General features: G+C 40.2%; 1 protein-coding gene across 2 annotated transcripts in view; it reads left to right on the forward strand.

The window, feature by feature from the left end:
* Positions 1-25,398, forward strand: part of LOC146811598 (integrin alpha-M-like) — a 500,127-nt gene that overhangs the window by 440,704 nt on the left and 34,025 nt on the right. The gene's annotated exons all lie outside the window — the stretch shown is intronic.

Raw genomic sequence — 25,398 nt, forward strand, 5'->3', positions numbered from 1 at the left:
TCTCATTTCAGTATGATGAACAGCCAGCATCCTAAAATGATGGAAAACACTATTACACACTTTTCTAGATAGACAAGCCAGAGAATGACCCTGCAAACCAGTATTCTCTCTCACTCTGCATGGATCTAGACTTTGAAGCACCTTAATCTTCTGTTTCACACTTTTTTTGCTATATTCTCTTAGAAACTCACGAAATTTATCAATAGATTCCTGACGCACAGTGCAAATACTACTACAATTCCAAGTGTACACTGGGGCTTTAGGACGTCTCCCCATAGCCTCATCCGCCATCACTTGTACCTCATCTCTTGGAACCATTATCTCCTTCTCCATTATGCAACCATTTTTCACTTCATAAGCACGACCTATGGTGTCAACTGCATGCAGCAAACTATTACTTTGAAAAAAGCTCTCTTCATTAAAAAAAGGTTCACTACTTGAACTATGCATCCATTTTCCTAAAAACACTTTACAAAAGTTTGTTCTGTTCACTACTCTTTTCCTTTTGCTATGTGATTTCAGTACATTAACCATTTTGTCTAATGTACGCATCCTATTCAAAATTAAAATGAATAGTTTCCTTTTTAATGCTAATGCCTTTGCTGCAATGGCTTCAATTTCTTTTTTTCTCTTAAAAAACTTTGCCTTTTGCTTATATTTCTTCACATCCTTTATCAAATTGGACATAACTCTCCTCTGAAACATTTTTCTACGTATCTCTTTAAACGCTGTTTTTCTGTTTAAGTTTATCTTTTGAGTTGCAGAAGGTATATTTGCATTAACTAAATTCTCAATTTTTTCCTGTCCTTTTCGATTCAAATCATTCTTTCCAGTACAGACATTTTGTACATTTTTCCTTTTTTTGAATATGTTCCTTAGAAAATCTTTTTTTTGCTTACCAGAAGATTTTTTCTTCTTCCCAACATGAGCATCTTCAACTAACTTAGGTCCTCCAGTTGTCTTCAAATATAGGTTTTTTTTCTGCTCTTTTTTTGCTCTGGATTTTGTAGGCATCTTAATTTTGTTCACTGCTCTTCAGCAATACCTGAAAAAAACAAAAAAAAAATTCCTTTATTTTATTTAAATATATTACTACATTTGTTTTCACATTAGTCACAAAACGAAATTTCTTTGCCAATTTGAAAGCACACTTACTGCTCTTTTTTTTGGCAAGTGATAAACACTTTTGCAGACTGACACATTATGAATCCACTTTTCAGATTTTCTACAAAGCACATGTCCAAACTGCTTTTTCAGACCAGCATCATTTCTAACCTGGGTGTCTGCCTACACTCCAGCAAGGGCAACCAGCCTTAGTGATGCTGAATGTATTTGCATTACTGACTGAAACCTCAAACCCCACTCGCTTGTGAATACTGTGCATGATTCCACATGGTAAGCAGCTACCTGTGTGCTAAGAGTCTGCTTCTGCACCAAAAAATGGCTCCCCCTTTCCATCTAATGCAACTGTGAAATCTCCAGAGCAATACGCAATAAATCTCTGCCTGTAATTCCTATTTGTACAACTGAGTCATGTTTTCACATTAGTCACAAAACGAAATGTCTTTGCCAATTTGAAAGCACACTTACTGCTCTTTTTTTTGGCAAGTGATAAACACTTTTACAGACTGACACATTATGAATCCACTTTTCAGATTTTTTACAGAGCACATGTCCAAACTGCTTTTTCAGACCAGCATCATTTGTAACCTGGGTGTCTGCCTACACTCCAGCAAGGGCAACCAGCCTTAGTGATGCTGAATGTATTTGCATTACTGACTGAAACCTCAAACCCCACTCGCTTGTGAATACTGTGCATGATTCCACATGGTAAGCAGCTACCTGTGTGCTAAGAGTCTGCTTCTGCACCCAAAAATGTCTCCCCCTTTCCATCTAATGCAACTGTGAAATCACCAGAGCAATACGCAATAAATCTCTGCCTGTAATTCCTTTTTGCACACAGAGTCATGTTTTCACATTAGTCACAAAACGAAATTTCTTTGCCAATTTGAAAGCACACTTACTGCTCTTTTTTTTGGCAAGTGATAAACACTTTTACAGACTGACACATTATGAATTCACTTTTCAGATTTTTTACAAAGCACATGTCCAAACTGCTTTTTCAGACCAGCATCATGTGTAACCTGGGTGTCTGCCTACACTCCAGCAAGGGCAACCAGCCTTAGTGATGCTGAATGTATTTGCATTACTGACTGAAACCTCAAACCCCACTCGCTTGTGAATACTGTGCATGATTCCACATGGTAAGCAGCTACCTGTGTGCTAAGAGTCTGCATCTGCACCAAAAAATGTCTCCCCCTTTCCATCTAATGCAACTGTGAAATCACCAGAGCAATACGCAATAAATCTATGCCTGTAATTCCTATTTGCACACAGAGTCATGTTTTCACATTAGTCACAAAACGAAATTTCTTTGCCAATTTGAAAGCACACTTACTGCTCTTTTTTTTGGCAAGTGATAAACACTTTTACAGACTGACACATTATGAATCCACTTTTCAGATTTTTTACAGAGCACATGTCCAAACTGCTTTTTCAGACCAGCATCATGTGTAACCTGGGTGTCTGCCTACACTCCAGCAAGGGCAACCAGCCTTAGTGATGCTGAATGTATTTGCATTACTGACTGAAACCTCAAACCCCACTCGCTTGTGAATACTGTGCATGATTCCACATGGTAAGCAGCTACCTGTGTGCTAAGAGTCTGCTTCTGCACCAAAAAATGTCTCCCCCTTTCCATCTAATGCAACTGTGAAATCTCCAGAGCAATACGCAATAAATCTCTGCCTGTAATTCCTATTTGCACACAGAGTCATGTTTTCACATTAGTCACAAAACGAAATTTCTTTGCCAATTTGAAAGCACACTTACTGCTCTTTTTTTTGGCAAGTGATAAACACTTTTACAGACTGACACATTATGAATCCACTTTTCAGATTTTTTACAAAGCACATGTCCAAACTGCTTTTTCAGACCAGCATCATGTGTAACCTGGGTGTCTGCCTACACTCCAGCAAGGGCAACCAGCCTTAGTGATGCTGAATGTATTTGCATTACTGACTGAAACCTCAAACCCCACTCGCTTGTGAATACTGTGCATGATTCCACATGGTAAGCAGCTACCTGTGTGCTAAGAGTCTGCATCTGCACCAAAAAATGTCTCCCCCTTTCCATCTAATGCAACTGTGAAATCACCAGAGCAATACGCAATAAATCTATGCCTGTAATTCCTATTTGCACACAGAGTCATGTTTTCACATTAGTCACAAAACGAAATTTCTTTGCCAATTTGAAAGCACACTTACTGCTCTTTTTTTTGGCAAGTGATAAACACTTTTACAGACTGACACATTATGAATCCACTTTTCAGATTTTTTACAAAGCACATGTCCAAACTGCTTTTTCAGACCAGCATCATGTGTAACCTGGGTGTTTGCCTACACTCCAGCAAGGGCAACCAGCCTTAGTGATGCTGAATGTATTTGCATTACTGACTGAAACCTCAAACCCCACTCGCTTGTGAATACTGTGCATGATTCCACATGGTAAGCAGCTACCTGTGTGCTAAGAGTCTGCATCTGCACCAAAAAATGTCTCCCCCTTTCCATCTAATGCAACTGTGAAATCACCAGAGAAATACGCAATAAATCTCTGCCTGTAATTCCTTTTTGCACACAGAGTCATGTTTTCACATTAGTCACAAAACGAAATTTCTTTGCCAATTTGAAAGCACACTTACTGCTCTTTTTTTTGGCAAGTGATAAACACTTTTACAGACTGACACATTATGAATCCACTTTTCAGATTTTTTACAAAGCACATGTCCAAACTGCTTTTTCAGACCAGCATCATGTGTAACCTGGGTGTCTGCCTACACTCCAGCAAGGGCAACCAGCCTTAGTGATGCTGAATGTATTTGCATTACTGACTGAAACCTCAAACCCCACTCGCTTGTGAATACTGTGCATGATTCCACATGGTAAGCAGCTACCTGTGTGCTAAGAGTCTGCTTCTGCACCAAAAAATGTCTCCCCCTTTCCATCTAATGCAACTGTGAAATCACCAGAGCAATACGCAATAAATCTCTGCCTGTAATTCCTTTTTGCACACAGAGTCATGTTTTCACATTAGTCACAAAACGAAATTTCTTTGCCAATTTGAAAGCACACTTACTGCTCTTTTTTTTTGGCAAGTGATAAACACTTTTACAGACTGACACATTATGAATTCACTTTTCAGATTTTTTACAAAGCACATGTCCAAACTGCTTTTTCAGACCAGCATCATGTGTAACCTGGGTGTCTGCCTACACTCCAGCAAGGGCAACCAGCCTTAGTGATGCTGAATGTATTTGCATTACTGACTGAAACCTCAAACCCCACTCGCTTGTGAATACTGTGCATGATTCCACATGGTAAGCAGCTACCTGTGTGCTAAGAGTCTGCTTCTGCACCAAAAAATGTCTCCCCCTTTCCATCTAATGCAACTGTGAAATCTCCAGAGCAATACGCAATAAATCTCTGCCTGTAATTCCTATTTGCACACAGAGTCATGTTTTCACATTAGTCACAAAACGAAATTTCTTTGCCAATTTGAAAGCACACTTACTGCTCTTTTTTTTGGCAAGTGATAAACACTTTTACAGACTGACACATTATGAATCCACTTTTCAGATTTTTTACAAAGCACATGTCCAAACTGCTTTTTCAGACCAGCATCATGTGTAACCTGGGTGTCTGCCTACACTCCAGCAAGGGCAACCAGCCTTAGTGATGCTGAATGTATTTGCATTACTGACTGAAACCTCAAACCCCACTCGCTTGTGAATACTGTGCATGATTCCACATGGTAAGCAGCTACCTGTGTGCTAAGAGTCTGCATCTGCACCAAACAATGTCTCCCCCTTTCCATCTAATGCAACTGTGAAATCACCAGAGCAATACGCAATAAATCTATGCCTGTAATTCCTATTTGCACACAGAGTCATGTTTTCACATTAGTCACAAAACGAAATTTCTTTGCCAATTTGAAAGCACACTTACTGCTCTTTTTTTTGGCAAGTGATAAACACTTTTACAGACTGACACATTATGAATCCACTTTTCAGATTTTTTACAAAGCACATGTCCAAACTGCTTTTTCAGACCAGCATCATGTGTAACCTGGGTGTTTGCCTACACTCCAGCAAGGGCAACCAGCCTTAGTGATGCTGAATGTATTTGCATTACTGACTGAAACCTCAAACCCCACTCGCTTGTGAATACTGTGCATGATTCCACATGGTAAGCAGCTACCTGTGTGCTAAGAGTCTGCATCTGCACCAAAAAATGTCTCCCCCTTTCCATCTAATGCAACTGTGAAATCACCAGAGAAATACGCAATAAATCTCTGCCTGTAATTCCTTTTTGCACACAGAGTCATGTTTTCACATTAGTCACAAAACGAAATTTCTTTGCCAATTTGAAAGCACACTTACTGCTCTTTTTTTTGGCAAGTGATAAACACTTTTACAGACTGACACATTATGAATCCACTTTTCAGATTTTTTACAAAGCACATGTCCAAACTGCTTTTTCAGACCAGCATCATGTGTAACCTGGGTGTCTGCCTACACTCCAGCAAGGGCAACCAGCCTTAGTGATGCTGAATGTATTTGCATTACTGACTGAAACCTCAAACCCCACTCGCTTGTGAATACTGTGCATGATTCCACATGGTAAGCAGCTACCTGTGTGCTAAGAGTCTGCTTCTGCACCAAAAAATGTCTCCCCCTTTCCATCTAATGCAACTGTGAAATCACCAGAGCAATACGCAATAAATCTCTGCCTGTAATTCCTTTTTGCACACAGAGTCATGTTTTCACATTAGTCACAAAACGAAATTTCTTTGCCAATTTGAAAGCACACTTACTGCTCTTTTTTTTGGCAAGTGATAAACACTTTTACAGACTGACACATTATGAATTCACTTTTCAGATTTTTTACAAAGCACATGTCCAAACTGCTTTTTCAGACCAGCACCATGTGTAACCTGGGTGTCTGCCTACACTCCAGCAAGGGCAACCAGCCTTAGTGATGCTGAATGTATTTGCATTACTGACTGAAACCTCAAACCCCACTCGCTTGTGAATACTGTGCATGATTCCACATGGTAAGCAGCTACCTGTGTGCTAAGAGTCTGCATCTGCACCAAAAAATGTCTCCCCCTTTCCATCTAATGCAACTGTGAAATCACCAGAGCAATACGCAATAAATCTATGCCTGTAATTCCTATTTGCACACAGAGTCATGTTTTCACATTAGTCACAAAACGAAATTTCTTTGCCAATTTGAAAGCACACTTACTGCTCTTTTTTTTGGCAAGTGATAAACACTTTTACAGACTGACACATTATGAATCCACTTTTCAGATTTTTTACAGAGCACATGTCCAAACTGCTTTTTCAGACCAGCATCATGTGTAACCTGGGTGTCTGCCTACACTCCAGCAAGGGCAACCAGCCTTAGTGATGCTGAATGTATTTGCATTACTGACTGAAACCTCAAACCCCACTCGCTTGTGAATACTGTGCATGATTCCACATGGTAAGCAGCTACCTGTGTGCTAAGAGTCTGCTTCTGCACCAAAAAATGTCTCCCCCTTTCCATCTAATGCAACTGTGAAATCTCCAGAGCAATACGCAATAAATCTCTGCCTGTAATTCCTATTTGCACACAGAGTCATGTTTTCACATTAGTCACAAAACGAAATTTCTTTGCCAATTTGAAAGCACACTTACTGCTCTTTTTTTTGGCAAGTGATAAACACTTTTACAGACTGACACATTATGAATCCACTTTTCAGATTTTTTACAAAGCACATGTCCAAACTGCTTTTTCAGACCAGCATCATGTGTAACCTGGGTGTCTGCCTACACTCCAGCAAGGGCAACCAGCCTTAGTGATGCTGAATGTATTTGCATTACTGACTGAAACCTCAAACCCCACTCGCTTGTGAATACTGTGCATGATTCCACATGGTAAGCAGCTACCTGTGTGCTAAGAGTCTGCATCTGCACCAAAAAATGTCTCCCCCTTTCCATCTAATGCAACTGTGAAATCACCAGAGCAATACGCAATAAATCTATGCCTGTAATTCCTATTTGCACACAGAGTCATGTTTTCACATTAGTCACAAAACGAAATTTCTTTGCCAATTTGAAAGCACACTTACTGCTCTTTTTTTTGGCAAGTGATAAACACTTTTACAGACTGACACATTATGAATCCACTTTTCAGATTTTTTACAAAGCACATGTCCAAACTGCTTTTTCAGACCAGCATCATGTGTAACCTGGGTGTTTGCCTACACTCCAGCAAGGGCAACCAGCCTTAGTGATGCTGAATGTATTTGCATTACTGACTGAAACCTCAAACCCCACTCGCTTGTGAATACTGTGCATGATTCCACATGGTAAGCAGCTACCTGTGTGCTAAGAGTCTGCATCTGCACCAAAAAATGTCTCCCCCTTTCCATCTAATGCAACTGTGAAATCACCAGAGAAATACGCAATAAATCTCTGCCTGTAATTCCTTTTTGCACACAGAGTCATGTTTTCACATTAGTCACAAAACGAAATTTCTTTGCCAATTTGAAAGCACACTTACTGCTCTTTTTTTTGGCAAGTGATAAACACTTTTACAGACTGACACATTATGAATTCACTTTTCAGATTTTTTACAAAGCACATGTCGAAACTGCTTTTTCAGACCAGCATCATGTGTAACCTGGGTGTCTGCCTACACTCCAGCAAGGGCAACCAGCCTTAGTGATGCTGAATGTATTTGCATTACTGACTGAAACCTCAAACCCCACTCGCTTGTGAATACTGTGCATGATTCCACATGGTAAGCAGCTACCTGTGTGCTAAGAGTCTGCATCTGCACCAAAAAATGTCTCCCCCTTTCCATCTAATGCAACTGTGAAATCACCAGAGCAATACGCAATAAATCTATGCCTGTAATTCCTATTTGCACACAGAGTCATGTTTTCACATTAGTCACAAAACGAAATTTCTTTGCCAATTTGAAAGCACACTTACTGCTCTTTTTTTTGGCAAGTGATAAACACTTTTACAGACTGACACATTATGAATCCACTTTTCAGATTTTTTACAGAGCACATGTCCAAACTGCTTTTTCAGACCAGCATCATGTGTAACCTGGGTGTCTGCCTACACTCCAGCAAGGGCAACCAGCCTTAGTGATGCTGAATGTATTTGCATTACTGACTGAAACCTCAAACCCCACTCGCTTGTGAATACTGTGCATGATTCCACATGGTAAGCAGCTACCTGTGTGCTAAGAGTCTGCTTCTGCACCAAAAAATGTCTCCCCCTTTCCATCTAATGCAACTGTGAAATCTCCAGAGCAATACGCAATAAATCTCTGCCTGTAATTCCTATTTGCACACAGAGTCATGTTTTCACATTAGTCACAAAACGAAATTTCTTTGCCAATTTGAAAGGACACTTACTGCTCTTTTTTTTGGCAAGTGATAAACACTTTTACAGACTGACACATTATGAATCCACTTTTCAGATTTTTTACAAAGCACATGTCCAAACTGCTTTTTCAGACCAGCATCATGTGTAACCTGGGTGTCTGCCTACACTCCAGCAAGGGCAACCAGCCTTAGTGATGCTGAATGTATTTGCATTACTGACTGAAACCTCTAACCCCACTCGCTTGTGAATACTGTGCATGATTCCACATGGTAAGCAGCTACCTGTGTGCTAAGAGTCTGCATCTGCACCAAAAAATGTCTCCCCCTTTCCATCTAATGCAACTGTGAAATCACCAGAGCAATACGCAATAAATCTATGCCTGTAATTCCTATTTGCACACAGAGTCATGTTTTCACATTAGTCACAAAACGAAATTTCTTTGCCAATTTGAAAGCACACTTACTGCTCTTTTTTTTGGCAAGTGATAAACACTTTTACAGACTGACACATTATGAATCCACTTTTCAGATTTTTTACAAAGCACATGTCCAAACTGCTTTTTCAGACCAGCATCATGTGTAACCTGGGTGTTTGCCTACACTCCAGCAAGGGCAACCAGCCTTAGTGATGCTGAATGTATTTGCATTACTGACTGAAACCTCAAACCCCACTCGCTTGTGAATACTGTGCATGATTCCACATGGTAAGCAGCTACCTGTGTGCTAAGAGTCTGCATCTGCACCAAAAAATGTCTCCCCCTTTCCATCTAATGCAACTGTGAAATCACCAGAGAAATACGCAATAAATCTCTGCCTGTAATTCCTTTTTGCACACAGAGTCATGTTTTCACATTAGTCACAAAACGAAATTTCTTTGCCAATTTGAAAGCACACTTACTGCTCTTTTTTTTGGCAAGTGATAAACACTTTTACAGACTGACACATTATGAATCCACTTTTCAGATTTTTTACAAAGCACATGTCCAAACTGCTTTTTCAGACCAGCATCATGTGTAACCTGGGTGTCTGCCTACACTCCAGCAAGGGCAACCAGCCTTAGTGATGCTGAATGTATTTGCATTACTGACTGAAACCTCAAACCCCACTCGCTTGTGAATACTGTGCATGATTCCACATGGTAAGCAGCTACCTGTGTGCTAAGAGTCTGCTTCTGCACCAAAAAATGTCTCCCCCTTTCCATCTAATGCAACTGTGAAATCACCAGAGCAATACGCAATAAATCTCTGCCTGTAATTCCTTTTTGCACACAGAGTCATGTTTTCACATTAGTCACAAAACGAAATTTCTTTGCCAATTTGAAAGCACACTTACTGCTCTTTTTTTTGGCAAGTGATAAACACTTTTACAGACTGACACATTATGAATTCACTTTTCAGATTTTTTACAAAGCACATGTCCAAACTGCTTTTTCAGACCAGCATCATGTGTAACCTGGGTGTCTGCCTACACTCCAGCAAGGGCAACCAGCCTTAGTGATGCTGAATGTATTTGCATTACTGACTGAAACCTCAAACCCCACTCGCTTGTGAATACTGTGCATGATTCCACATGGTAAGCAGCTACCTGTGTGCTAAGAGTCTGCATCTGCACCAAAAAATGTCTCCCCCTTTCCATCTAATGCAACTGTGAAATCACCAGAGCAATACGCAATAAATCTATGCCTGTAATTCCTATTTGCACACAGAGTCATGTTTTCACATTAGTCACAAAACGAAATTTCTTTGCCAATTTGAAAGCACACTTACTGCTCTTTTTTTTGGCAAGTGATAAACACTTTTACAGACTGACACATTATGAATCCACTTTTCAGATTTTTTACAGAGCACATGTCCAAACTGCTTTTTCAGACCAGCATCATGTGTAACCTGGGTGTCTGCCTACACTCCAGCAAGGGCAACCAGCCTTAGTGATGCTGAATGTATTTGCATTACTGACTGAAACCTCAAACCCCACTCGCTTGTGAATACTGTGCATGATTCCACATGGTAAGCAGCTACCTGTGTGCTAAGAGTCTGCTTCTGCACCAAAAAATGTCTCCCCCTTTCCATCTAATGCAACTGTGAAATCTCCAGAGCAATACGCAATAAATCTCTGCCTGTAATTCCTATTTGCACACAGAGTCATGTTTTCACATTAGTCACAAAACGAAATTTCTTTGCCAATTTGAAAGCACACTTACTGCTCTTTTTTTTGGCAAGTGATAAACACTTTTACAGACTGACACATTATGAATCCACTTTTCAGATTTTTTACAAAGCACATGTCCAAACTGCTTTTTCAGACCAGCATCATGTGTAACCTGGGTGTCTGCCTACACTCCAGCAAGGGCAACCAGCCTTAGTGATGCTGAATGTATTTGCATTACTGACTGAAACCTCAAACCCCACTCGCTTGTGAATACTGTGCATGATTCCACATGGTAAGCAGCTACCTGTGTGCTAAGAGTCTGCATCTGCACCAAAAAATGTCTCCCCCTTTCCATCTAATGCAACTGTGAAATCACCAGAGCAATACGCAATAAATCTATGCCTGTAATTCCTATTTGCACACAGAGTCATGTTTTCACATTAGTCACAAAACGAAATTTCTTTGCCAATTTGAAAGCACACTTACTGCTCTTTTTTTTGGCAAGTGATAAACACTTTTACAGACTGACACATTATGAATCCACTTTTCAGATTTTTTACAAAGCACATGTCCAAACTGCTTTTTCAGACCAGCATCATGTGTAACCTGGGTGTTTGCCTACACTCCAGCAAGGGCAACCAGCCTTAGTGATGCTGAATGTATTTGCATTACTGACTGAAACCTCAAACCCCACTCGCTTGTGAATACTGTGCATGATTCCACATGGTAAGCAGCTACCTGTGTGCTAAGAGTCTGCATCTGCACCAAAAAATGTCTCCCCCTTTCCATCTAATGCAACTGTGAAATCACCAGAGAAATACGCAATAAATCTCTGCCTGTAATTCCTTTTTGCACACAGAGTCATGTTTTCACATTAGTCACAAAACGAAATTTCTTTGCCAATTTGAAAGCACACTTACTGCTCTTTTTTTTGGCAAGTGATAAACACTTTTACAGACTGACACATTATGAATCCACTTTTCAGATTTTTTACAAAGCACATGTCCAAACTGCTTTTTCAGACCAGCATCATGTGTAACCTGGGTGTCTGCCTACACTCCAGCAAGGGCAACCAGCCTTAGTGATGCTGAATGTATTTGCATTACTGACTGAAACCTCAAACCCCACTCGCTTGTGAATACTGTGCATGATTCCACATGGTAAGCAGCTACCTGTGTGCTAAGAGTCTGCTTCTGCACCAAAAAATGTCTCCCCCTTTCCATCTAATGCAACTGTGAAATCACCAGAGCAATACGCAATAAATCTCTGCCTGTAATTCCTTTTTGCACACAGAGTCATGTTTTCACATTAGTCACAAAACGAAATTTCTTTGCCAATTTGAAAGCACACTTACTGCTCTTTTTTTTTGGCAAGTGATAAACACTTTTACAGACTGACACATTATGAATTCACTTTTCAGATTTTTTACAAAGCACATGTCCAAACTGCTTTTTCAGACCAGCATCATGTGTAACCTGGGTGTCTGCCTACACTCCAGCAAGGGCAACCAGCCTTAGTGATGCTGAATGTATTTGCATTACTGACTGAAACCTCAAACCCCACTCGCTTGTGAATACTGTGCATGATTCCACATGGTAAGCAGCTACCTGTGTGCTAAGAGTCTGCTTCTGCACCAAAAAATGTCTCCCCCTTTCCATCTAATGCAACTGTGAAATCTCCAGAGCAATACGCAATAAATCTCTGCCTGTAATTCCTATTTGCACACAGAGTCATGTTTTCACATTAGTCACAAAACGAAATTTCTTTGCCAATTTGAAAGCACACTTACTGCTCTTTTTTTTGGCAAGTGATAAACACTTTTACAGACTGACACATTATGAATCCACTTTTCAGATTTTTTACAAAGCACATGTCCAAACTGCTTTTTCAGACCAGCATCATGTGTAACCTGGGTGTCTGCCTACACTCCAGCAAGGGCAACCAGCCTTAGTGATGCTGAATGTATTTGCATTACTGACTGAAACCTCAAACCCCACTCGCTTGTGAATACTGTGCATGATTCCACATGGTAAGCAGCTACCTGTGTGCTAAGAGTCTGCATCTGCACCAAAAAATGTCTCCCCCTTTCCATCTAATGCAACTGTGAAATCACCAGAGCAATACGCAATAAATCTATGCCTGTAATTCCTATTTGCACACAGAGTCATGTTTTCACATTAGTCACAAAACGAAATTTCTTTGCCAATTTGAAAGCACACTTACTGCTCTTTTTTTTGGCAAGTGATAAACACTTTTACAGACTGACACATTATGAATCCACTTTTCAGATTATTTACAAAGCACATGTCCAAACTGCTTTTTCAGACCAGCATCATGTGTAACCTGGGTGTTTGCCTACACTCCAGCAAGGGCAACCAGCCTTAGTGATGCTGAATGTATTTGCATTACTGACTGAAACCTCAAACCCCACTCGCTTGTGAATACTGTGCATGATTCCACATGGTAAGCAGCTACCTGTGTGCTAAGAGTCTGCATCTGCACCAAAAAATGTCTCCCCCTTTCCATCTAATGCAACTGTGAAATCACCAGAGAAATACGCAATAAATCTCTGCCTGTAATTCCTTTTTGCACACAGAGTCATGTTTTCACATTAGTCACAAAACGAAATTTCTTTGCCAATTTGAAAGCACACTTACTGCTCTTTTTTTTGGCAAGTGATAAACACTTTTACAGACTGACACATTATGAATCCACTTTTCAGATTTTTTACAAAGCACATGTCCAAACTGCTTTTTCAGACCAGCATCATGTGTAACCTGGGTGTCTGCCTACACTCCAGCAAGGGCAACCAGCCTTAGTGATGCTGAATGTATTTGCATTACTGACTGAAACCTCAAACCCCACTCGCTTGTGAATACTGTGCATGATTCCACATGGTAAGCAGCTACCTGTGTGCTAAGAGTCTGCATCTGCACCAAAAAATGTCTCCCCCTTTCCATCTAATGCAACTGTGAAATCACCAGAGCAATACGCAATAAATCTATGCCTGTAATTCCTATTTGCACACAGAGTCATGTTTTCACATTAGTCACAAAACGAAATTTCTTTGCCAATTTGAAAGCACACTTACTGCTCTTTTTTTTGGCAAGTGATAAACACTTTTACAGACTGACACATTATGAATCCACTTTTCAGATTTTTTACAGAGCACATGTCCAAACTGCTTTTTCAGACCAGCATCATGTGTAACCTGGGTGTCTGCCTACACTCCAGCAAGGGCAACCAGCCTTAGTGATGCTGAATGTATTTGCATTACTGACTGAAACCTCAAACCCCACTCGCTTGTGAATACTGTGCATGATTCCACATGGTAAGCAGCTACCTGTGTGCTAAGAGTCTGCTTCTGCACCAAAAAATGTCTCCCCCTTTCCATCTAATGCAACTGTGAAATCTCCAGAGCAATACGCAATAAATCTCTGCCTGTAATTCCTATTTGCACACAGAGTCATGTTTTCACATTAGTCACAAAACGAAATTTCTTTGCCAATTTGAAAGCACACTTACTGCTCTTTTTTTTGGCAAGTGATAAACACTTTTACAGACTGACACATTATGAATCCACTTTTCAGATTTTTTACAAAGCACATGTCCAAACTGCTTTTTCAGACCAGCATCATGTGTAACCTGGGTGTCTGCCTACACTCCAGCAAGGGCAACCAGCCTTAGTGATGCTGAATGTATTTGCATTACTGACTGAAACCTCAAACCCCACTCGCTTGTGAATACTGTGCATGATTCCACATGGTAAGCAGCTACCTGTGTGCTAAGAGTCTGCATCTGCACCAAAAAATGTCTCCCCCTTTCCATCTAATGCAACTGTGAAATCACCAGAGCAATACGCAATAAATCTATGCCTGTAATTCCTATTTGCACACAGAGTCATGTTTTCACATTAGTCACAAAACGAAATTTCTTTGCCAATTTGAAAGCACATTTACTGCTCTTTTTTTTGGCAAGTGATAAACACTTTTACAGACTGACACATTATGAATCCACTTTTCAGATTTTTTACAAAGCACATGTCCAAACTGCTTTTTCAGACCAGCATCATGTGTAACCTGGGTGTTTGCCTACACTCCAGCAAGGGCAACCAGCCTTAGTGATGCTGAATGTATTTGCATTACTGACTGAAACCTCAAACCCCACTCGCTTGTGAATACTGTGCATGATTCCACATGGTAAGCAGCTACCTGTGTGCTAAGAGTCTGCATCTGCACCAAAAAATGTCTCCCCCTTTCCATCTAATGCAACTGTGAAATCACCAGAGAAATACGCAATAAATCTCTGCCTGTAATTCCTTTTTGCACACAGAGTCATGTTTTCACATTAGTCACAAAACGAAATTTCTTTGCCAATTTGAAAGCACACTTACTGCTCTTTTTTTTGGCAAGTGATAAACACTTTTACAGACTGACACATTATGAATCCACTTTTCAGATTTTTTACAAAGCACATGTCCAAACTGCTTTTTCAGACCAGCATCATGTGTAACCTGGGTGTCTGCCTACACTCCAGCAAGGGCAACCAGCCTTAGTGATGCTGAATGTATTTGCATTACTGACTGAAACCTCAAACCCCACTCGCTTGTGAATACTGTGCATGATTCCACATGGTAAGCAGCTACCTGTGTGCTAAGAGTCTGCTTCTGCACCAAAAAATGTCTCCCCCTTTCCATCTAATGCAACTGTGAAATCACCAGAGCAATACGCAATAAATCTCTGCCTGTAATTCCTTTTTGCACACAGAGTCATGTTTTCACATTAGTCACAAAACGAAATTTCTTTGCCAATTTGAAAGCACACTTACTGCTCTTTTTTTTGGCAAGTGATAAACACTTTTACAGACTGACACATTATGAATTCACTTTTCAGATTTTTTACAAAGCACATGTCCAAACTGCTTTTTCAGACCAGCATCATGTGTAACCTGGGTGTCTGCCTACACTCCAGCAAGGGCAACCAGCCTTAGTGATGCTGAATGTATTTGCATTACTGACTGAAACCTCAAACCCCACTCGCTTGTGAATACTGTGCATGATTCCACATGGTAAGCAGCTACCTGTGTGCTAAGAGTCTGCATCTGCACCAAAAAATGTCTCCCCCTTTCCATCTAATGCAACTGTGAAATCTCCAGAGCAATACGCAATAAATCTCTGCCTGTAATTCCTATTTGCACACAGAGTCATGTTTTCACATTAGTCACAAAACGAAATTTCTTTGCCAATTTGAAAGCACACTTACTGCTCTTTTTTTTGGCAAGTGATAAACACTTTTACAGACTGACACATTATGAATCCACTTTTCAGATTTTTTACAAAGCACATGTCCAAACTGCTTTTTCAGACCAGCATCATGTGTAACCTGGGTGTCTGCCTACACTCCAGCAAGGGCAACCAGCCTTAGTGATGCTGAATGTATTTGCATTACTGACTGAAACCTCAAACCCCACTCGCTTGTGAATACTGTGCATGATTCCACATGGTAAGCAGCTACCTGTGTGCTAAGAGTCTGCATCTGCACCAAAAAATGTCTCCCCCTTTCCATCTAATGCAACTGTGAAATCACCAGAGCAATACGCAATAAATCTATGCCTGTAATTCCTATTTGCACACAGAGTCATGTTTTCACATTAGTCACAAAACGAAATTTCTTTGCCAATTTGAAAGCACACTTACTGCTCTTTTTTTTGGCAAGTGATAAACACTTTTACAGACTGACACATTATGAATCCACTTTTCAGATTTTTTACAAAGCACATGTCCAAACTGCTTTTTCAGACCAGCATCATGTGTAACCTGGGTGTTTGCCTACACTCCAGCAAGGGCAACCAGCCTTAGTGATGCTGAATGTATTTGCATTACTGACTGAAACCTCAAACCCCACTCGCTTGTGAATACTGTGCATGATTCCACATGGTAAGCAGCTACCTGTGTGCTAAGAGTCTGCATCTGCACCAAAAAATGTCTCCCCCTTTCCATCTAATGCAACTGTGAAATCACCAGAGAAATACGCAATAAATCTCTGCCTGTAATTCCTTTTTGCACACAGAGTCATGTTTTCACATTAGTCACAAAACGAAATTTCTTTGCCAATTTGAAAGCACACTTACTGCTCTTTTTTTTGGCAAGTGATAAACACTTTTACAGACTGACACATTATGAATCCACTTTTCAGATTTTTTACAAAGCACATGTCCAAACTGCTTTTTCAGACCAGCATCATGTGTAACCTGGGTGTCTGCCTACACTCCAGCAAGGGCAACCAGCCTTAGTGATGCTGAATGTATTTGCATTACTGACTGAAACCTCAAACCCCACTCGCTTGTGAATACTGTGCACGATTCCACATGGTAAGCAGCTACCTGTGTGCTAAGAGTCTGCTTCTGCACCAAAAAATGTCTCCCCCTTTCCATCTAATGCAACTGTGAAATCACCAGAGCAATACGCAATAAATCTCTGCCTGTAATTCCTTTTTGCACACAGAGTCATGTTTTCACATTAGTCACAAAACGAAATTTCTTTGCCAATTTGAAAGCACACTTACTGCTCTTTTTTTTGGCAAGTGATAAACACTTTTACAGACTGACACATTATGAATCCACTTTTCAGATTTTTTACAAAGCACATGTCCAAACTGCTTTTTCAGACCAGCATCATGTGTAACCTGGGTGTCTGCCTACACTCCAGCAAGGGCAACCAGCCTTAGTGATGCTGAATGTATTTGCATTACTGACTGAAACCTCAAACTCCACTCGCTTGTGAATACTGTGCATGATTCCACATGGTAAGCAGCTACCTGTGTGCTAAGAGTCTGCATCTGCACCAAAAAATGTCTCCCCCTTTCCATCTAATGCAACTGTGAAATCACCAGAGAAATACGCAATAAATCTCTGCCTGTAATTCCTTTTTGCACACAGAGTCATGTTTTCACATTAGTCACAAAACGAAATTTCTTTGCCAATTTGAAAGCACACTTACTGCTCTTTTTTTTGGCAAGTGATAAACACTTTTACAGACTGACACATTATGAATCCACTTTTCATATTTTTTACAAAGCACATGTCCAAACTGCTTTTTCAGACCAGCATCATGTGTAACCTGGGTGTATGCCTACACTCCAGCAAGGGCAACCAGCCTTAGTGATGCTGAATGTATTTGCATTACTGACTGAAACCTCAAACCCCACTCGCTTGTGAATACTGTGCATGATTCCACATGGTAAGCAGCTACCTGTGTGCTAAGAGTCTGCATCTGCACCAAAAAATGTCTCCCCCTTTCCATCTAATGCAACTGTGAAATCACCAGAGCAATACGCAATAAATCTATGCCTGTAATTCCTATTTGCATACAGAGTCATGTTTTCACATTAGTCACAAAACGAAATTTCTTTGCCAATTTGAAAGCACACTTACTGCTCTTTTTTTTGGCAAGTGATAAACACTTTTACAGACTGACACATTATGAATCCACTTTTCAGATTTTTTACAAAGCACATGTCCAAACTGCTTTTTCAGACCAGCATCATGTGTAACCTGGGTGTTTGCCTACACTCCAGCAAGGGCAACCAGCCTTAGTGATGCTGAATGTATTTGCATTACTGACTGAAACCTCAAACTCCACTCGCTTGTGAATACTGTGCATGATTCCACATGGTAAGCAGCTACCTGTGTGCTAAGAGTCTGCATCTGCACCAAAAAATGTCTCCCCCTTTCCATCTAATGCAACTGTGAAATCACCAGAGAAATACGCAATAAATCTCTGCCTGTAATTCCTTTTTGCACACAGAGTCATGTTTTCACATTAGTCACAAAACGAAATTTCTTTGCCAATTTGAAAGCACACTTACTGCTCTTTTTTTTGGCAAGTGATAAACACTTTTACAGACTGACACATTATGAATCCACTTTTCAGATTTTTTACAAAGCACATGTCCAAACTGCTTTTTCAGACCAGCATCATGTGTAACCTGGGTGTCTGCCTACACTCCAGCAAGGGCAACCAGCCTTAGTGATGCTGAATGTATTTGCATTACTGACTGAAACCTCAAACCCCACTCGCTTGTGAATACTGTGCATGATTCCACATGGTAAGCAGCTACCTGTGTGCTAAGAGTCTGCTTCTGCACCAAAAAATGTCTCCCCCTTTCCATCTAATGCAACTGTGAAATCACCAGAGAAATACGCAATAAATCTCTGCCTGTAATTCCTATTTGCACACAGAGTCATGTTTTCACATTAGTCACAAAACGAAATTTCTTTGCCAATTTGAAAGCACACTTACTGCTCTTTTTTTTGGCAAGTGATAAACACTTTTACAGACTGACACATTATGAATCCACTTTTCAGATTTTTTACACAGCACATGTCCAAACTGCTTTTTCAGACCAGCATCATTTGTAACCTGGGTGTCTGCCTACACTCCAGCAAGGGCAACCAGCCTTAGTGATGCTGAATGTATTTGCATTACTGACTGAAACCTCAAACCCCACTCGCTTGTGAATACTGTGTATGATTCCACATGGTAAGCAGCTACCTGTGTGCTAAGAGTCTGCTTCTGCACCAAAAAATGTCTCCCCCTTTCCATCTAATGCAACTGTGAAATCACCAGAGCAATACGCAATAAATCTCTGCCTGTAATTCCTCTTTGCACACAGAGTCATGTTTTCACATTAGTCACAAAACGAAATTTCTTTGCCAATTTGAAGGCACACTTACTGCTCTTTTTTTTGGCAAGTGATAAACACTTTTACAGACTGACACATTATGAATCCACTTTTCAGATTTTTTACAAAGCACATGTCCAAACTGCTTTTTCAGACCAGCATCATGTGTAACCTGGGTGTCTGCCTACACTCCAGCAAGGGCAACCAGCCTTAGTGATGCTGAATGTATTTGCATTACTGACTGAAACCTCAAACCCCACTCGCTTGTGAATACTGTGCATGATTCCACATGGTAAGCAGCTACCTGTGTGCTAAGAGTCTGCTTCTGCACCAAAAAATGTCTCCCCCTTTCCATCTAATGCAACTGTGAAATCACCAGAGCAATACGCAATAAATCTCTGCCTGTAATTCCTTTTTGCACACAGAGTCATGTTTTCACATTAGTCACAAAACGAAATTTCTTTGCCAATTTGAAAGCACACTTACTGCTCTTTTTTTTGGCAAGTGATAAACACTTTTACAGACTGACACATTATGAATCCACTTTTCAGATTTTTTACAAAGCACATGTCCAAACTGCTTTTTCAGACCAGCATCATGTGTAACCTGGGTGTCTGCCTACACTCCAGCAAGGGCAACCAGCCTTAGTGATGCTGAATGTATTTGCATTACTGACTGAAACCTCAAACTCCACTCGCTTGTGAATACTGTGCATGATTCCACATGGTAAGCAGCTACCTGTGTGCTAAGAGTCTGCATCTGCACCAAAAAATGTCTCCCCCTTTCCATCTAATGCAACTGTGAAATCACCAGAGAAATACGCAATAAATCTCTGCCTGTAATTCCTTTTTGCACACAGAGTCATGTTTTCACATTAGTCACAAAACGAAATTTCTTTGCCAATTTGAAAGCACACTTACTGCTCTTTTTTTTGGCAAGTGATAAACACTTTTACAGACTGACACATTATGAATCCACTTTTCATATTTTTTACAAAGCACATGTCCAAACTGCTTTTTCAGACCAGCATCATGTGTAACCTGGGTGTCTGCCTACACTCCAGCAAGGGCAACCAGCCTTAGTGATGCTGAATGTATTTGCATTACTGACTGAAACCTCAAACTCCACTCGCTTGTGAATACTGTGCATGATTCCACATGGTAAGCAGCTACCTGTGTGCTAAGAGTCTGCATCTGCACCAAAAAATGTCTCCCCCTTTCCATCTAATGCAACTGTGAAATCACCAGAGCAATACGCAATAAATCTATGCCTGTAATTCCTATTTGCACACAGAGTCATGTTTTCACATTAGTCACAAAACGAAATTTCTTTGCCAATTTGAAAGCACACTTACTGCTCTTTTTTTTGGCAAGTGATAAACACTTTTACAGACTGACACATTATGAATCCACTTTTCAGATTTTTTACAAAGCACATGTCCAAACTGCTTTTTCAGACCAGCATCATGTGTAACCTGGGTGTTTGCCTACACTCCAGCAAGGGCAACCAGCCTTAGTGATGCTGAATGTATTTGCATTACTGACTGAAACCTCAAACTCCACTCGCTTGTGAATACTGTGCATGATTCCACATGGTAAGCAGCTACCTGTGTGCTAAGAGTCTGCATCTGCACCAAAAAATGTCTCCCCCTTTCCATCTAATGCAACTGTGAAATCACCAGAGAAATACGCAATAAATCTCTGCCTGTAATTCCTTTTTGCACACAGAGTCATGTTTTCACATTAGTCACAAAACGAAATTTCTTTGCCAATTTGAAAGCACACTTACTGCTCTTTTTTTTGGCAAGTGATAAACACTTTTACAGACTGACACATTATGAATCCACTTTTCAGATTTTTTACAAAGCACATGTCCAAACTGCTTTTTCAGACCAGCATCATGTGTAACCTGGGTGTCTGCCTACACTCCAGCAAGGGCAACCAGCCTTAGTGATGCTGAATGTATTTGCATTACTGACTGAAACCTCAAACCCCACTCGCTTGTGAATACTGTGCATGATTCCACATGGTAAGCAGCTACCTGTGTGCTAAGAGTCTGCTTCTGCACCAAAAAATGTCTCCCCCTTTCCATCTAATGCAACTGTGAAATCACCAGAGAAATACGCAATAAATCTCTGCCTGTAATTCCTATTTGCACACAGAGTCATGTTTTCATATTAGTCACAAAACGAAATTTCTTTGCCAATTTGAAAGCACACTTACTGCTCTTTTTTTTGGCAAGTGATAAACACTTTTACAGACTGACACATTATGAATCCACTTTTCAGATTTTTTACACAGCACATGTCCAAACTGCTTTTTCAGACCAGCATCATTTGTAACCTGGGTGTCTGCCTACACTCCAGCAAGGGCAACCAGCCTTAGTGATGCTGAATGTATTTGCATTACTGACTGAAACCTCAAACCCCACTCGCTTGTGAATACTGTGTATGATTCCACATGGTAAGCAGCTACCTGTGTGCTAAGAGTCTGCTTCTGCACCAAAAAATGTCTCCCCCTTTCCATCTAATGCAACTGTGAAATCACCAGAGCAATACGCAATAAATCTCTGCCTGTAATTCCTCTTTGCACACAGAGTCATGTTTTCACATTAGTCACAAAACGAAATTTCTTTGCCAATTTGAAAGCACACTTACTGCTCTTTTTTTTGGCAAGTGATAAACACTTTTACAGACTGACACATTATGAATCCACTTTTCAGATTTTTAACAAAGCACATGTCCAAACTGCTTTTTCAGACCAGCATCATTTGTAACCTGGGTGTCTGCCTACACTCCAGCAAGGGCAACCAGCCTTAGTGATGCTGAATGTATTTGCATTACTGACTGAAACCTCAAACCCCACTCGCTTGTGAATAGTGTGCATGATTCCACATGGTAAGCAGCTACCTGTGTGCTAAGAGTCTGCTTCTGCACCAAAAAATGTCTCCCCCTTTCCATCTAATGCAACTGTGAAATCACCAGAGAAATACGCAATAAATCTCTGCCTGTAATTCCTATTTGCACACAGAGTCATGTTTTCACATTAGTCACAAAACGAAATTTCTTTGCCAATTTGAAAGCACACTTACTGCTCTTTTTTTTGGCAAGTGATAAACACTTTTACAGACTGACACATTATGAATCCACTTTTCAGATTTTTTACAAAGCACATGTCCAAACTACTTTTTCAGACCAGCATCATTTGTAACCTGGGTGTCTGCCTACACTCCAGCAAGGGCAACCAGCCTTAGTGATGCTGAATGTATTTGCATTACTGAGTCCAACCTCAAACCCTTAAACTATTCTTTTATTATACCAGTACACCTTAATTTATTGTGAAAACATAGTCCATATTATTTTACATGTTCCTCACATTTAAATTTCTCCCAAAACAGAAAATAATAAACACAACTTCAACAAAAAGAATTGCATTTCTATTATTCATTTCTTAATTTACCATATACATCCCCTCTCAGACTCTAAACTCACCTTTAAAATTAGTTAGTTGTGAAAGAAATGTGGCACTCAAACAGCAGATTATCAGAGCCAGGATCTCTGTTCTCTACACCTCTCTTCTCTCAGCAGATCCAGATAATGGCAAACTTTCCCTCTCTTTTTCCACACATATACATGTTAGTTTCAAATCTCAGTGCTTGTCCCTTTTTTTCAAATGTAATCACACATTTCTATTGGTTGAAAACCCAACCCTTTTCCAAAAGTACCCTTCCCCCAACTTGACTTCTGCCTAGTACCCTTCCCCCAACTTGACTTCTGCCTGCTACCATAGCAACAGCTCATGGAACACTGCTGTGTGGAGTCAGGTCAGAAGTTCACCAAACAATGTTTCAATTCCAAAGAGCAAGAGTGCTTGACTTTTCAAACCTAACAGCAAATCCATAGTACTGTTCTTTGGTAACACATTTTTCTGTACCAATACAAAACATGCTTCTATTAATTTACACATACAGCCTAGTTTTTATTCTAGAATGGTATGAAACAGCCAATCAGTTCTTTTTTTTTTGAAAAAAATATGTATGCCTCCATTTCCAAACTGTCTTTCTTTTCATATTGCCATTCTACTGAAAGACACCTCCTGAGTGCACCCAGTTCTCCTTTGAAGATGTTCACAGTGTGGATTGTAGGGCACAGCTATGTCTTCTGGAGTGAAAAGTATGCAGAGAAAACAGATATGGTGAGAGACCTTGCTTTGCCAAATGTAGACATTAAATGGATTGGTCAGAGAGGGTTAAAGTGGCACCAATTGATGCCATTGGTGAAATCCTTCATGCACATCCAACACCCTGACCTCATAATAGTGCACTGTGGTGGCAATGACCTAGGCACTTTGACTGGGGTAGGTCTAGAAATGCTTATGAAGGACACCTTTGCACAACTGTTTTCACTTTTCCCTAAAACTGCCTTTGTGTTTTCTAACATATGCCAAAGGCAAAAATGGAACTGGTCCAATCATTTCTGTCCGCAGATTGACAAAGCAAGAAAGCACGTCAACAAATCTGTTTCTGCTTTCCTCCGTGACTATGGTATGGGTTCCATTTACCACAACAACTTGCGTTATGACATGCAAGACATTTATAGAGGAGATGGTGTACACTTCAATGATGAAGGGAACAGAGTCTTCCTCTTGAACCTTAGACTCTGCATCGGTACTTACTTGTAGGTACCACTAAAAAATCACTTAATAAATACAACGGCTCTTTTTAGAGCCCCCTAATATCTAAACACTTAAATCTGATTTTCATTTCTTTTTTTATTTTTTTTTTCTACCGTACGCTTACCGTACGCGTACCCCGTGATTTTTTTTAAAATCAATAAATGTTTTCTTTGTACTTTTCTGTCCTTCTTTGACCCCCTTACAAATGTTAGGGGGTCTGTAACTCTCCTCCTTGCCCCCTTTTCTTGTTATCACTCTTTTTTTTCTGAGTGAAACACACGAAATGTACGGTAAGCGTACCGTAAGCGCACCGTAAGCTGGCTCAGATATATATATTGATTTAAAGGCTATTTTCTCAGAATCTACTGAACAGATTTACACCAAACCTACAAAAGGCACTTCCTTGACCTGAGGACTACCTCTCTGCCAAATTTCTAGTAATTCTGTTCAGCCGTTCGGGCTGTAGCTGTGTCTAAAGGTCCTATGGAAAAATGCATGGGAAAAACGCGTTTTGGGACCCCCCTTTTATCTCAGCCCCCGCTTGACGAATCCCCCCGAGACTTTCAGGGAAGGAGCGGAGCGTAGCGCCCCACCTATTTTGAAATATTCGCGAGGATTCGTCGACCGGCACCAAAGTTATTCAAAATAGAATGTTGCGGATTTCCTATGGAAACGTGGTCCTAACTATAACTACCCACTGGCGACCGCCAGTAGGTAATATATATATATATATATATATATATATATATATATATATATATAAATCCACAAACGCTCCTTCTGGACCGCTAGACCCGGCGCAAATGTCGGCGGAGCACGCCGACTCGTAATGTTCCCACAACAATCCAATAATGCGCTCTCAGTAACCAAAGAAGGCAAAATCCGGGGTAGTGCAAAAAATATATATATATATTCACTGAAAAAACCATAGGTTTCACACACGTTATAGTTAGGAATTAGCATTTAAAAAACCTTGCAAATTCACTGAAAAAACCATAGGTTTCACACATGTTATAGTTAGCTGGACATTTCACTCGTAAAAAACCAATGAAATTCCCCCGTTATAGTTAGTGCAGGCAACTATAACTCACGCGACCGCAATCCTCTGCTGATGCTAATACTGTATTTAGACACTTATTTGCCCATGTCTTCTTCCATTAAATTTTAGCTATACATATATTACAAATATTTTTTTTTCATAAAGACACATATGTCATCAGCAGAGGATTGCGGTCGCGTGAGTTATAGTTGCCTGCACTAACTATAACGGGGGAATTTCATTGTTTTTTTATGAGTGAAATGTCCAGCTAACTATAACATGTGTGAAACCTATGGTCTTTTCAGTGAATTTGCAAGGTTTTTTAAATGCTAATTCCTAACTATAACGTGTG

The sequence above is a fragment of the Triturus cristatus genome, chromosome 7, assembly GCF_964204655.1.
Source record: "Triturus cristatus chromosome 7, aTriCri1.1, whole genome shotgun sequence".
In the NCBI taxonomy this organism is placed as follows: domain Eukaryota; kingdom Metazoa; phylum Chordata; class Amphibia; order Caudata; family Salamandridae; genus Triturus; species Triturus cristatus.